The sequence below is a fragment of the Salmo trutta genome, chromosome 12 (genome assembly GCF_901001165.1).
Source record: "Salmo trutta chromosome 12, fSalTru1.1, whole genome shotgun sequence".
In the NCBI taxonomy this organism is placed as follows: Eukaryota; Metazoa; Chordata; class Actinopteri; order Salmoniformes; family Salmonidae; genus Salmo; species Salmo trutta.
The window spans coordinates 51,787,097-51,801,071 of NC_042968.1; the positions used below are offsets into that span (position 1 = coordinate 51,787,097).

The 13,975-nt window shown below is 42.8% G+C and overlaps 2 long non-coding RNA genes across 2 annotated transcripts; one reads left to right on the forward strand and one right to left on the reverse strand.

The window, feature by feature from the left end:
* Positions 1-3,147: 3,147 nt before the first annotated feature.
* LOC115202726 (uncharacterized) lies at positions 3,148-4,007 on the forward strand. The gene is made up of 3 exons (XR_003880030.1): positions 3,148-3,270; positions 3,348-3,418; positions 3,658-4,007. It is a non-coding gene; the product is annotated as an uncharacterized LOC115202726 (long non-coding RNA).
* A 713-nt stretch (positions 4,008-4,720) lies between these two features.
* Positions 4,721-5,855, reverse strand: LOC115202727 (uncharacterized). Its single transcript, XR_003880031.1, has 2 exons — positions 5,709-5,855; positions 4,721-4,982 (listed from the first exon to the last, which is right to left on the reverse strand). It is a non-coding gene; the product is annotated as an uncharacterized LOC115202727 (long non-coding RNA).
* Between the last annotated feature and the right edge of the window lie 8,120 nt (positions 5,856-13,975).

Genomic DNA, 13,975 nt, shown 5'->3' on the forward strand with positions numbered 1-13,975 from the left:
CTTCTTTTATTTCTTTAGTCAGTTAATTAGTTCTTTAGTTAGCTAGTTAGTTAGTTAATTAGTTAGGTTGATAACCTTTAAAGGCAAAACACAAAAATAAATATACATTACTTCAAGTAAGGTCATTTCAAATTAACTAATTAATTAATTAGGCACTTTGTTTAGCAGTTTTTGTGGGACTGGAAAAGAAATCCCCGGAACGTAAAATAACATTATTAACCAGTTTCCATGCTTTTAAAATAACGTTATTAACCAGTTTCCATGCTTTTAAAATAACGTTATTAACCAGTTTCCATGCTTTTAAAATAACGGTTCCGTTTCTGAACAGTATAGATCACCTACGTTCCCGGTTCTGATTCTGTTACTCAAATTATTATTTTTTTCCTGAACCGGTTCCAACCCCTGATCAGTAGTGGGTGTTTGAATTTGTGTGTGTACTGACGTGTGCACACTGGCATACCGGATACCCCCGCACGGGGGGGGGGGGGGGGTATACAAACTCTGGGGGCCCATGCACCTGTCATCGATGTCAATTCTTTTAATAGAATAACTCATTTTGACAGTAACCCTCCAAAAAGTCATTCTTTCATAAGCCTTTTTTTTAATGTTTCTTTCATATGTACTAGGATGAACCTATGTGCTATTTTTCTTGGGCTTCTGGAATGTGACTGAAAAAGTGCATCAGGCCATGTTTTTTTACTGATTGAAAGTAAGGCGATATCGCTGAACAAATGCCATGGTCAAGGTTATGACAGCGGCAGTGCAATGAGTGGAGCTTACTCAGGTGTTCAGAACCGCATATCAGACCGAAAGCCTAATGCTTCTTAAGTAGTTCTTTGTGGGTTTTAGTTTAGAAAACTATCTATCCGCAGAAGCGACAGTTACAGGGATGGTAAAAACAGCTTGATTGCCGTAGCAACATCAGGGAACCTGGGAAGAAGGCAGTGGTGCTTCAGTTACAGCAGTTCTGCAACATATTTAACTGGGCCTCTCATTCTCCTTAATTTCCCCTTTATAAAAATAGCACCTAAATAGCAGCTACAGTAAATACGGTAGGCTATATAGCTATAGATAGTAGGCTACACTGCATAATGAAACAATCCCTAGTAAGCTAGTGTTTTTAGGGTGGACTGATTGTATTATTTGGCATTAATCGACTGGTTTCACACTCAACAACTTTCTATGAAAGTTGGGAAAGAGGGCGAGGACGGCTCATGTCATGCAGGTTCAGGTAGGCTATACAGCACAGTTGTATATTCAAACAAATCTAATGGTAGCTGATTAGTATGCTGTTGCATCAACAATTTATTTTATAATCTGCAATGTTTGAATTTCCAACTTTAATTATTGATTAAGTAAATTACATTATTGCCGCTAGCCAGCAGTCTAAATAAATGGCAGCATTGCGACACCATGTACAGCTTTGTGAAATGTTTGTAACGTCTGCTTCCAACTCACACCCTCAAACACGTAGATCCCATGAATGCAGCTCACTTTCCAGACCCATTTCCAGCTCACACTCTCAAACACATAGGTCCCCTGAACGCAGCTCACTCTCCAGATCCCAGTCACCTGAATTCTGATCACTATGTCATTATCACACACTATTTAGTTAAGTACTTTGCACCCCATCACTGTGAGGTATTGTTTGTTTTGTTCTGTGATTTACTCCTCCCATGTTTGAGTTTTTGCCTGCCTCACTAACGACGCCTTTTTCCTATTCCCTGCCTGTACTTTAGCCTATCAGATTTCCTGTTATCATCCTATTGCCTGATCTCCTGGACAGCGAGACACATCCCTGACAAGTTCTGCCAAAATCTTTTCTCTGCATCACAACAGACAAGTAATAGCCCTTATGCACATTCCATGATCTGCCAAAATCTTTCCTCTGCATCACAACAGACAAGTAATAGCCCTTATGTACATTCCATGATCGAACGTTCTAAACACACTTCCTATCGGTGTGGCAATTTCCGGTCAGTCTAGTTGTTATCGACGATATAACGTTACTACCACTATGTCACAGTTTTTTACTAGGTGTCTTCAGGACTTGCCTCAAATTAATATTAATGATGTACATCGAATTGTTAAATCAGCCTCCGAGACTCCAGCTAGCAAGAATAAAAAGGGGTTCGAGATGTATATAGGAAGTTACATTGTAAGGGCTGTCGTCGTAATAAAACCAAGGTGCAGCGGAGGATGTGTGTTCATCTTGATATTTAATGAAAAAAGGAGAACACTATACAAAAATAAACCAAAGACAGCAAAACAGTCCTGTCAGGAAAAACTCTCAACAGAAAGCACTAGACAGAAACAATCACCCACAAAAACCCAAAGGAAAAACAGGCTACTTATGTGTGACTCCCAATCAGCAACAACGAACTACAGCTGTGCCTGATTGGGAGCCACACACGGCCCAAAACAAAGAAATACAAAAACATAGAAAAAATGAACATAGAACGCCCACCCAATGTAACACCCTGGCCTAACCAAAATAAAGAACAAAAACCCCTCTCTATGGCCAGGGCGTTACATACATAGACAACTATGAAGGTGAGTACCAAGTCAGTGACAGGTATAACATTAACTACCTACAATCATTAGCTAGCTAATTTAACTATTATTCATGTCTTCTACACAGTATCTAACAAAGAGACATTGACAGGGGAGATCACCGTGAGGGCTGCCTGTCACAGGTCCATGAGGAAGAGTGAAAAGCCACACAGCATGAGAGTAGGGAAAGGTTATAGATAGCTACTAGGGACCTTGTTAAACATCTCCTGTGAGACGCTGTCATTATGGTCAAAATGTGTTGGAGACAGTGTCAATGTTTAATCTTATCAGTAGATAGATATTAATGATGTGTCCCAATCCCAATTTAGAATTGCCCACTTTACCAAATAACCTGTTAAAATCTGTTGATGCAGTGTTTGGTAATTGTGTTACTGAGACACAATCTATTCCTGTATAGTTAAATGAGCCCCTAGTTAATAAGACTAGACACTACTGTTTATTGTTATTTATGGGCCGCATCATTCTTGTTTCTCACTTCAGTCACTTCACTTATCTTCACAGATGGTGTTAAAGCACTCCGAACCAGTGATAGTGGTCCAAAGCCACTGCTCCTGTGTTGCAGGAAGTGCTCTGTTCAATCATCTGGTGGCCCTTCTTTACCAGACAGCACACTACTCTCAGCTAAACATTCCTGCTGCACCACCAGTTCACAGCTGCACAGACACAGAACAGAGTTGGCACAAGCCAAGAACACTTGTGAGTCTATCAATATCCATTAAAAAATGCACCTGAAAAGTATTCAGCCTATGTAACAGTAAATCCTTGTTAATTAGGGTGTGAAACCAGGTCCGGTTGATGGGATAGAGTTCCGTAAACCTACTAACTCGTGTGCTGATGGAATAAGGTAAGCCGGAGGTTCCTAGAATGGAAACATTTTAGAAAACATTTTCTTGTGATTGTCTCCAGATGATAATGACAAATGTTTGGGACAAAGCCTGGGGGTAAATATATAATCTATAAATCTGTATATTTTAATTCATTTTATTTGAACTTTCGGGCTTGTGCTGTTTCTGGAAAAGTTACATGAGTCTTTGTCATAGTAATCTCTCCAACCTGATGTTAAGGTTTTAAAATGTTTTGCAGAAGTTCTCTCTACAAAGCACTCAATGGATACATGCCTGACATGGACCTTCTCCGCCTCCCAGAAACGTATGCCAACTTTTCTCCACTTACTGCCCCGCTTGTGACAACAATGGAAATGTCAGCTGACGTGCCCCTGGTTGAGTCTGCCTTTGGGCCAGTGCAAGCTGGCAGTGTTCTGTCCTATCAGCTTCCACAGCCAAAGACCCGTGAAATTGTGAAGATTGCCGATGCCACTTCTCCACCAATACTTCCATTAGATGGCTACAGGCTTCAGGCTTCCCAGTGTGCTTACGTCCTTAGCCATCAGGAGCAGTTCCACCTCAAGGCATTAGAGACAACCTACGAGATGTCACACAAAGTCCAGGTTGCTACAAGGGAGCAGAGCAGCATCCCGGAATGGCATCAGCTCAGGAAAATGAGAATTACATCCTCTCGTTTCTGAGAGGTTTGCCATGTCCGGGGAGAGACCTCAGCTGACCACCTAGCTGAGCGGATGTTCAAGGGATCTGGTATGCAGACCATGGAGATGAAGAGGGGGCTAGCCATGGAGCCAGTGGCTGTACAGGAGTACTGCACACTGAAGAATGTTAACTTCTTTCCGTGTGGCTTCGTAGTGCACCCAGATGCTCCGTGGTTAGGATCCTCTCCAGATGGAATCATATTTGATCCCAGTGTGAGACCACACTTTGGACTCTTAGAGGTCAAGTGCCCAAATGTACCAAGTTATGTTGACTGCCCTTATCTGAAGATACAGAATGGAGAGCTGAAGTTGAAGAGATCTCATGCGTACTACTGGCAGGTGCAAGGTCAAATCCTTCTCACAGGTTGTAGCTGGTGTGACTTTGTCATCTGTGCACAGGAGGACATCCTAGTTGAAAGGATATATACAGATCTACAGTTTTCAAAAACTATAAGAGAGAAGGTTGACCACTTTTATTTTTACCACTACTTGCAGAAGTGTCTATCTCGCACCTGAATGGATGCCCTGCATGGGTGCTAAGTTTAGTGGTTTTATGAAAAATAAGTATTGATGTTCTTGTGAAGAAATCTACAGTAGAATAGATTTGTTTAAAAAAAATGTATTTCAGCAAATGTTCAACAGTTCAGTTAATCAATTACACATCTCTAACATTGTATTCAATCTTGCATTCTGGCTATTCTGTGTTTACTTGATTTCTTTCCCCCACCCCTAAAGCCAATACAAGCTCCACACAAACTGATATTTACTACAACACAAATGATTGAGACATGTCGTAGATAAACAAATTATTATTTTGCTGCTAGCAAATAAACACATTTACACTGGCTTGGCCCATGCTCTGGACCTTACAATGCCTGTTTGGCCCTGTCCGGGGCTATCATCGGATGGGGCCACAGTGTCTTCTGATCCCTCCTGTCTCAGCCTCCAGTATTTATGCTGCAGTAGTTTATGTGTCGGGGGGCTAGGGTCAGTCTGTTACATCTGGAGTATTCTCTTGTCTTATCCGGTGTCCTGTGTGAATTTAAATATGCTCTCTCTAATTCTCTCTTTCTTTCTTTCTTTCTTTCTTTCTTTCTTTCTTTCTTTCTCTCGGAGGACCTGAGCCCTAGGACCATGCCTCAAGACTACCTGGCATATTGACTCCTTGCTGTCCCCAGTCCACCTGGCCATGCTGCTGCTCCAGTTTCAACTGTTCTGCCTGCGGCTACGGAACCCTGACCCGTTCACCGGACGTGCTTGTTGTACCCTCGACAACTACTATGATTATTATTATTTGACCATGCTGGTCATTTATGAACATTTTAACATCTTGACCATGTTCTGTTATAATATCCACCCGGCACAGCCAGAAGAGGACTGGCCACCCCTCATAGCCTGGTTCCTCTCTAGGTTTCTTCCTAGGTTTTTGGCCTTTCTAGGGAGTTTTTCCTAGGGAGTTTTTCCTAGCCACCGTGCTTCTTTCACATGCATTGCTTGCTGTTTGGGGTTTTAGGCTGGGTTTCTGTACAGCACTTTGAGATTTCAGCTGATGTACGAAGAGCTATATAAATACATTTGATTTGATTTGGACCGGATCAGAGACGGCACAGTCCACAGGCAGCGCACCTTGTTCTTCATCCCCCTCAGTCGGAGCAGGAGGTTTCAGTCATCTTCCCCAAACACCAGGTCTCTTTTGAATGTGCCAGTTCCACGCAAAGACAGTAGGAACAACACCTCTTTTTAGGTATTGTCGCCCCCCAATTTTTCCCTCAACAAAGTCACTTTCGACGAAATGTATACTACACACCTTTGTGTGTTTGGTGACAGCAAACTTGTCTCGACGTACTGCCACCAACCACCTTTTTCTGAGCTCTACATCGATCGGGAAACGATGGAAGCTCACAATACCATTACATTTGAAAGAAACTGAACACAGAGGCACTGAACAATGTTCATTAGCACCTCCTTCGCGGGGCTGTAATTTAAACGTAGTCATTGCGAACTATTTCAGTCAGAGATGCATTGACGATAGCTAGTAAGCTAATGATAAAAACAATAGCAGAACTCGCTCCGGAAGTCATCAACCCGATCGGAAGTAAATTAGAATGTTGGAGGCGGTATAATGCATAGAGCCTATTGCCCTGTCAAAACATCAAAACCTGCTGTTTCATGCACTGTAGTGGCAGAAATGGTAGCCCGGGTACCAGTCTGTTTGTGCCATCATCTCACTCCTTGACACTTCTTTAGCATGGCAAGGAGTTGACATGATAGCACAAACAGATCTGCTAAACCTTGACCACTGCTTTTCTGTTTTTGAGATTTGGATGTCTATTTGTATTTGTCATCAGATGTTTCCACATCCTCTACCGTGCACCAATCACCCGAGTTCCCTTAGTTTTAATCTTCCAAGTGTTCTGCTCCTGGTGTCAAAGTGGAGCTCTTAACGGATGATGGATTGCTCTTTTAGTGCCAGAGCTACTTTGCTGTCACTATCACTGAGAGAGAGAGAGAGAGAGGGAGGGAAGGGATGTTGGATGTGGATAGCGGTGACAACAACAACAACAACAGCTAACATGAATTAGGAAGCTTTTTGGTGGACAGATGGGGCCTACGATCGCCCCCTCTGCATGCAAATTCCAGGGCCCAAAGAGTCCCCCACCCCATCCCTCCTTCCTTTCTATCTTCCTACCTTGCCATGAAATGACACTATTGATTATCTCCACCAATGAGAGAGGCCAGGATGCAAAGTGATGCCCTCTGTTCACACATGCCAGTGTCTGTGTTATTATTGTTGGGTCATTTGGGCCAGTGCCTGAATTTCTGGTTGTGGGGTCATATCCATTTCACTGTAGTCCATTTAGCTGATTGATTTGAGATTTCAATTCAACGATTGAGAAGTGCCATTGAAGTCTCTTCCCGAATGTAATGAATAGAAATGTTGTCCAGCCCAACCATGCTCTGCTTTCAGTGGACTCAACGAGGGGTCATTCGCAGTGCAGCACCCTTGGAGCAGTTAGGAGTTAAGTGCCTTGCTCAGGGGCACAACGGCAGGAGACGGCATCTAGGACACTGATGCCAGAAACCCTCAGGTTGCCGGCTCACCGCTACCAAATCTTCCAGTCGGACCTGGGGATTTGACCCTCTCTAACCTCTACAATACCTGCCATCCTAAAAGAATGTGAAAGAAAATAGTAATTTTTACATGAATATGATTAAATGTCACACACTTACAATTTCAGTATCTTCCTCCATAGCTTTTTAAAAAAGAAACCAAAAATGTTGTCTCTGAGGCTGCAACCATCTGATATTCTGTGCTAATTCTGCGAACAAGTTAATTAACCGAGTTCACACTTCTTTGGGGTGTTGGAAAAGAAAGTTGGAGATAATACAGAACGTCTCTCACATGCCCTACTTGCATTGTTCTCGACACCTCACTTTTACAGGGGAGCCCAGCCAAACAGGCAGGCAGGACTCAAGAGGCTCTCGTCTCCTTTCTCTCTATCCCTCTCTCTTCTTTTTCTCCACCGTTTCACTCCTTGCTTGTGGCGGCTGTGTGTGGCTGATGGCATCCGACGCGAGGGGTGCCTCGCGCAAAAAGGGTCCTGTCACTCACTCGAGGCGGCCATATGTGGGCCTGCGGGAGCTCAGAGCCAGCCCCTGCCAGAAGACATTAGGGGAGCAGCGGGACGTAATTAAGGCGGCGCAATGATTGATTAACTACAAATCGTGAGCACGAGCCTCCTGCATCAATCCCGCCAACACCACATTGCCGACTCGCCCTTCTAAAAATGGGAGCCAGGGCAACGGAGAGAGAGCCCCCTGCAGATGTGGGGTTGTAATTTCATCAGAGCCCAGGAGGGAGCGCATGAGCGGGGTTATGCTGAAATGAACACAGTCTGGAGCCATTAGGAGCACACAAAGGAGCACACACAGTCGCACACGTATGGCTTGTGTGGTGGAGCTGCATAGATTACCATTTTATGTGAAGGCTTGACTGGCTGAAGCTGTATTCTCCCTTTCCACAGCGACGAACTGAGTTGGGAGAGTGACTCATCTTTTTGAATTTTTTGAATTTGCACTTGTACTTTCAGGAAACACTGGAATTAAGCAGGGAACATTGTTCTTTTCATTTGCTGTGCTTTTTTGTGTTTTTTTTGGCAATAAAGCAAAAATGAAAATCGAAAGCCCTCTACAACTCCACTATTAGCCATGGCCCATTTGCTTATAGGGAACCACTCTGTTTGGCATAACAACAGAGTATCTTAAAACAGTGATAGCGAGAAGGCCCTGAGGTGAAAAACAAAAAAGGAAAGAAGAAGACATTCTCCACAGTACTTTCAGGGATTTTCCCTAAAAGTGGGGTACCCTCTCTACCCCTTCGTGTCCCAGAGCCATGCAGCGGGTTTGTTTGCCACAGAGAGATGACTAATGAAATCTGGAGAGGGAGGCAGCCCAGGGACTCTCAGGCTAATGTTTTGTTTGGTATTAAAATGTATGCTGCAGCTAAACTCCCACTGATTTGGATGAAAAAACATTTGGAATGGGCTTATCAATCAAGGCTCGCCTCACCGGAGCTGTCTAAATCCTGGGGTGCAGGGTATGTATGGGTGTGTGCGAGACATCTCCAAGACATACAGAAGACGTGTTGTCCAAGGCACTCTCTCTTACACTGACACATTGACGAACAAACACTTTCAGATGCTTACATACTCACAAACATTCAGACACATGAACACTGTACACAAACACTGACATGCAGAGAAATGTCTTGCAAACACCAAAAAGGTAATACTTCAAACAGTACTTAAAAAGTGGAACAATATAGTGCATTATATGACTTGCTGTAAGCATTATCCCAGTTCACAACTCCTTATACTAAACTCCCGGTACATAAATGTATTCCCAATGGATTACACTTTGTTGATAGATAGAGTTACCAAAATACCCATGGTGTCACCTCAAAGTTGGGACTCCTAGTTGTAGGAGCTTGAGATGGGAATATTGTGACACTCAGCATTTCAGGCACAAGACTGCCCTTTCAATCCCTTCAGGCTAAAACCCACCTCCCACTGGTTCAGTCAATCAGAATCATCGCGGCTAATGCTGCCTTCATGTGCTACTCGGAACTAGGAAACTCAGGGATTACAACAATGATATCTGAGTTTCCCATTGGTATTTACCACATGGAGGCTCAGTACGAACAATTTTGAACACCAGAAACTTAGAGTATTGACATGTTTGAGCATGGCTGAGTTTCTGAGTTTCTGATATCACATATAGAACATGGCACACCAGGGTGTCTATTTTTACCCAGACCGAGGCCCCAATTCAATCAATTGCAGATAAAGGAAAAATTGCACCGCGGTTCACTTAGAATGTTCACTCTGTATACGAGGTGGCAATCATATTACTGTACAACCGACACTCCCAACAAGCTGTTCCTATTGCAGACATCGTCATTGGATATTGACGCGAAACCACACCTGTCCTTAGAATATAGTGCGAAGAGTCTGAGTAAAGCTGCAGTGTGGTTTGACTTTATCAAAGTTTTCTGTGGGATGTGGCTCATTCCCTGTTACGGTAACCTTTGTTTGAAGATCTTTCAAACCGCATTCTGCTATTCAATTTTAAATGAATGACCTCTTTGCAAGGTTGTAGAAAACCACTGGGCACACCACGTCATTTCAACGTGGATAATTGGGCAATGGTTGAGACATTGATCAATGAGATTACAACCTATATTCACCCACTGAAAAATACATCCAAAAGTTAGTTGCATTTCAAATGTGTTATCACTATGCTTTCAACCATCTAAAAGCACAACCAAATTCCAATGGAAAAATAATGGCAGATTTTTGATTTAGTTGTCACCCTAATGTCTATCACAGCGCTTTCAACCATTTACAATATAAATGGTTGAATATTTTGTTTATTTATACAACAGATTAATGCGCTATCACTTCGTCTAATAGCAGAACCAAATGAACTGGGTTGCAGTTGAGATAATACTAAAAGTGCATGGTGCAAATGATCAATGCCGTTCGATATTCTGTGCGGATTATTAAAGCAATTGTGAAGATCTCCACAGACCTGTGACGACTTATGCGTGCACTTATGTGTGCTATCCTGAACATGCAAGCATTATATGATTACATAAGAAGACATTAATAGTTACAGTAACCTAAATGTGTTGCTCATTTTAATGTTGAATGTTACATTAGTTCGTAAGATAGCCCTAACTTTAGGATATTTACTGTATTACAAAAGTAATATTGAATTGTGTTTGGTTGACAACGCAACCAAATATCAACATTTGAAGGAGATGTATCTACTGCTTGGATAGTTCCGTCTGTGCCACTGACTAAGTCTGGCTTTAATTACAGTTTGTCTACAAATGTATCATTGATTTTGGATTCATGTCTCCATCTCAACCAAAAACCAAAGTTAAAGAATAGGACTACATCAAATCAACCTTTAAATCAAGTTTGATACTATTCTTTTACTTAGATTTTCCAACATGTTAATTATTCATTTTAGTCATTTAGCAGATGCTCTTATCCAGAGCGACTTACAGTAGTGAATGCATACATTTCACAATTTTTTTCCCCCCTGTACTGGTCCCCCGTGGGAATCAAACCCACAACTCTGGCATTACAAACACCATGCTCTACCAACTGAGCCACACGTGACTGTAGACAAATTGGAATTAAAGCGGTGGAGTTTAAATGATGTCCAGGTGTTTGTGTGCTGACAGACAAAAGGTTGTAAGCATTCCATCAAAATTCCAGTACATTCTGTTAATTGCTCTCCTAAGGAGACAGCTAATAAGTGTTTCTTCCCACCAGGGGGCAGGCAGTGAAGGGTAAACAGTAATAGAGTGAGCCTGGACACTGTGTTTTACATTAAAAGTCATGTGTCTATTTTCTTCAGTGAAAATGACTTATTCCTTTATTAACCTGGTGGGAACAGAATGGTACAAACCGTTACTGTTGTCATGGTCCAAACCAGACAGACTTTATTAACCTGGTGGGAACAGAATGGTACAAACCATTACTGTTGTCATGGTCCAAACCAGACGTGAAAACATGTAGGCCGCTCAAGGCCTATCTATTGCTATATCAAACCACACAGCTGTGAAACCATGCACATGGCAATATATTTATGAATAACTGAGGTCACATTGTCCTAACGTTCTCCCAACGTTACGTGTGACCAATCCTGCTTTGGTGTGATGGCTCTGAGCCTCTGAGACCCAGACTGGGCCTGTCATCTCCCCTTTATGTGATTCCTCAGCCAGGGTTCCCAGAGAGACTGACCTGCCAGCCATCTAAGAAAGAACCATTTAACTGGGCTTTTGAGCTGCTTAGCTGTAATTTCAGTGGCTGGGTCCTTTCAGATAGAATGGAGGGGGAAATGTCAGAGGAGATGTTATCAGCTGGTTTTCAATGAAGAGCGCCCCCTAGGTGGCCCACTTTGGCGACTTTGCTCTGAGGTCGGTGGAGGTCGCCAAGGGGACGGAAAAGGGGATGATAACTCAGACAAATGCTAACATCTTCCAATTTACTGTACACCCCTCCTCTGAGGAAAAATAGAGGGAGGATCTGACAGACAGACAAAGAGAAAGATGTAAAGGAGATTTGCTATCGCTCTGAAAACTTTTCAGCTTTCCTTCCTATATGCTATTCCCTAGATGCCACTGAAATGCAGTTGAAAGGAAGATGGCCTGATTTTGTCACCTTGGCCTCTACCACCTACAATAGGCTACTGCAGTACTTTCAGATCCAAAAGGACTAGTGGATAGGACACAGGGATGGAAGCTTCACTTAAGGTATTTAGGGCATTTTCTGATTTAATTCCCTATTTTTTACTGTAACTTTGAATAATTGATCTATTTTGGGCCACAATTGCAATTTGTGTTTCTCCTCATGCTGATAAAGCTTGTTTGAATTTGAGAGAGACAGGGACAGGATGGTAGCCCTGTCCCAACCCAAATCCCGCGATCATCCTTGGCCCTCGTCCACTCCCCAGCCCTCATTCCCATGCTAATTACTCCCTGTTCTGAAGCCCCTGCGGTTTACAAATGATTTTTAAATGGTTTTCATTTCCTGTTCAGGAGAAGGGCGGGCAAAGAGGAGGAGGTAGGGAGAAAGGGTAGGATAAGGGGGCTAAGATATGGAAAACGTGTGGGAGAAGAGGGACGTAGTGGGCTGGTGCTATGTTTGAAGGGTGTATTGTTTTGTTTGGTTGGATATTACGGTCGTTGCCGGAGGGGTCGTGCAGTGTTCTGTTACTCCTCCTCCACAACTCCCTCCATCCCTATGGACCTCTGAAACCCTACACTACTCTGTGTTAGATGTGTAATGAAAATGAGTGACGGAACACAGTCTCCCTCTACCCAGTACTGAACTTCTTTTGAACTTATCGTCAATCATTTTTTAATCTGTTCTAGTCAGAAAACGTCGTAAACAAAGCAACAACTTCATTTTCAATCATGTCATAACGTGGTGCCCCTACAAAGTGCACGTCAGACAGTCCCCTGCTGAAGAAAACAGCATAGCGTTATTGGTAACCAGCATACAGGGCCGGACTTAGTGATTTGTAGGCCCCAGGCGGAGGCCAGTCTGAGCGCGTGCACATGTCATAGGTGTAGCCGTGTTGAATCGACCAAAACGCAGCCGGGATGTGAATACTCATCTTTATATTTATTTTGAATAAATCATACACGGGAAACCAATAAACAAGAACGACTAGTGACAGTTTCACAGGCTATACATTCACTAGCAGTGCGAAATACAACAACCCACAAAAACCAGGTGACAAACACACTCCTAATATTTGACTCCCAATCAGGAACAACGATAACCAGATGTCCCTGATCGGGAGCCACACAGACCAACATAGAAACAGAAATACTAGACAAATACATACCCAGTACTTCTGCCACGTCCTGACCACAATACTAAACAACTACTCCCTCTGCTGGTCAGGACGTGACAGTACACATGTAATTTAACTGTTAAAATGTATTACATTTTAATGTGCCATGAACACAACCGGTCATGATGTTTTCATCTGATTGTCAAAAAATCTCTTCAAAAAGTAGGCTACTTTTGCACGTTCATCCAAAATAATTTCATCAGTAGGCCTATTGTTCTTTTTTATTATGCCCAGCTCACAAGTCCCCTTAATAATGTGAGGCCTGATGGTAAGTCCGCCACTACCAGCATACCAGCATGCAAAACCAGCATCAAAGTGCTTAGTTATTTAAGACAATACTTAACATACAGCTTGACCAGTTTGACCATGCTGGACCAGCTTGGTCACCAGCATACCAGCATCACCTGCATAAGCTGGTCACCAGCATGAGCTGGTCTGACAGCCTAACCAGCTAGACCATGCTGGTCAGACCAGCTTGACCATGCTGGTCGGCCAACATAACTAGCTAGACTACGCTAGTCAGAACAGCATACCCAGCTAGACCATGCTGGTCAGACCAGTTTGACTAGCATGGACCAGCGTGAAATGTATGCTGGTCTATGCAATTTCTTTCTCAGCAGGGACATTCTGAGCGATAACACATTTAAATAGTATCAAGCAACAAATAAGGCCCAGTGCAGTCAAAAACTAGATTTCCCTGTTTTATATATATTTCCACACTATGAGGGTGGAAAAATACTGTGAAATTGTAAACATTATGATAACGCCCTTTTAGTGGAAGAAATTTCAGCTGTCACGTCCTGACCAGTAAAGGGGTTATTTGTTATTATAGTTTGGTCAGGACGTGGCAGGGGGTATTTGTTTTATATGGTTCGGGGTGTGTGTGTATGTTAAGGGGTGTTTGATTTATGTATTTTGGGG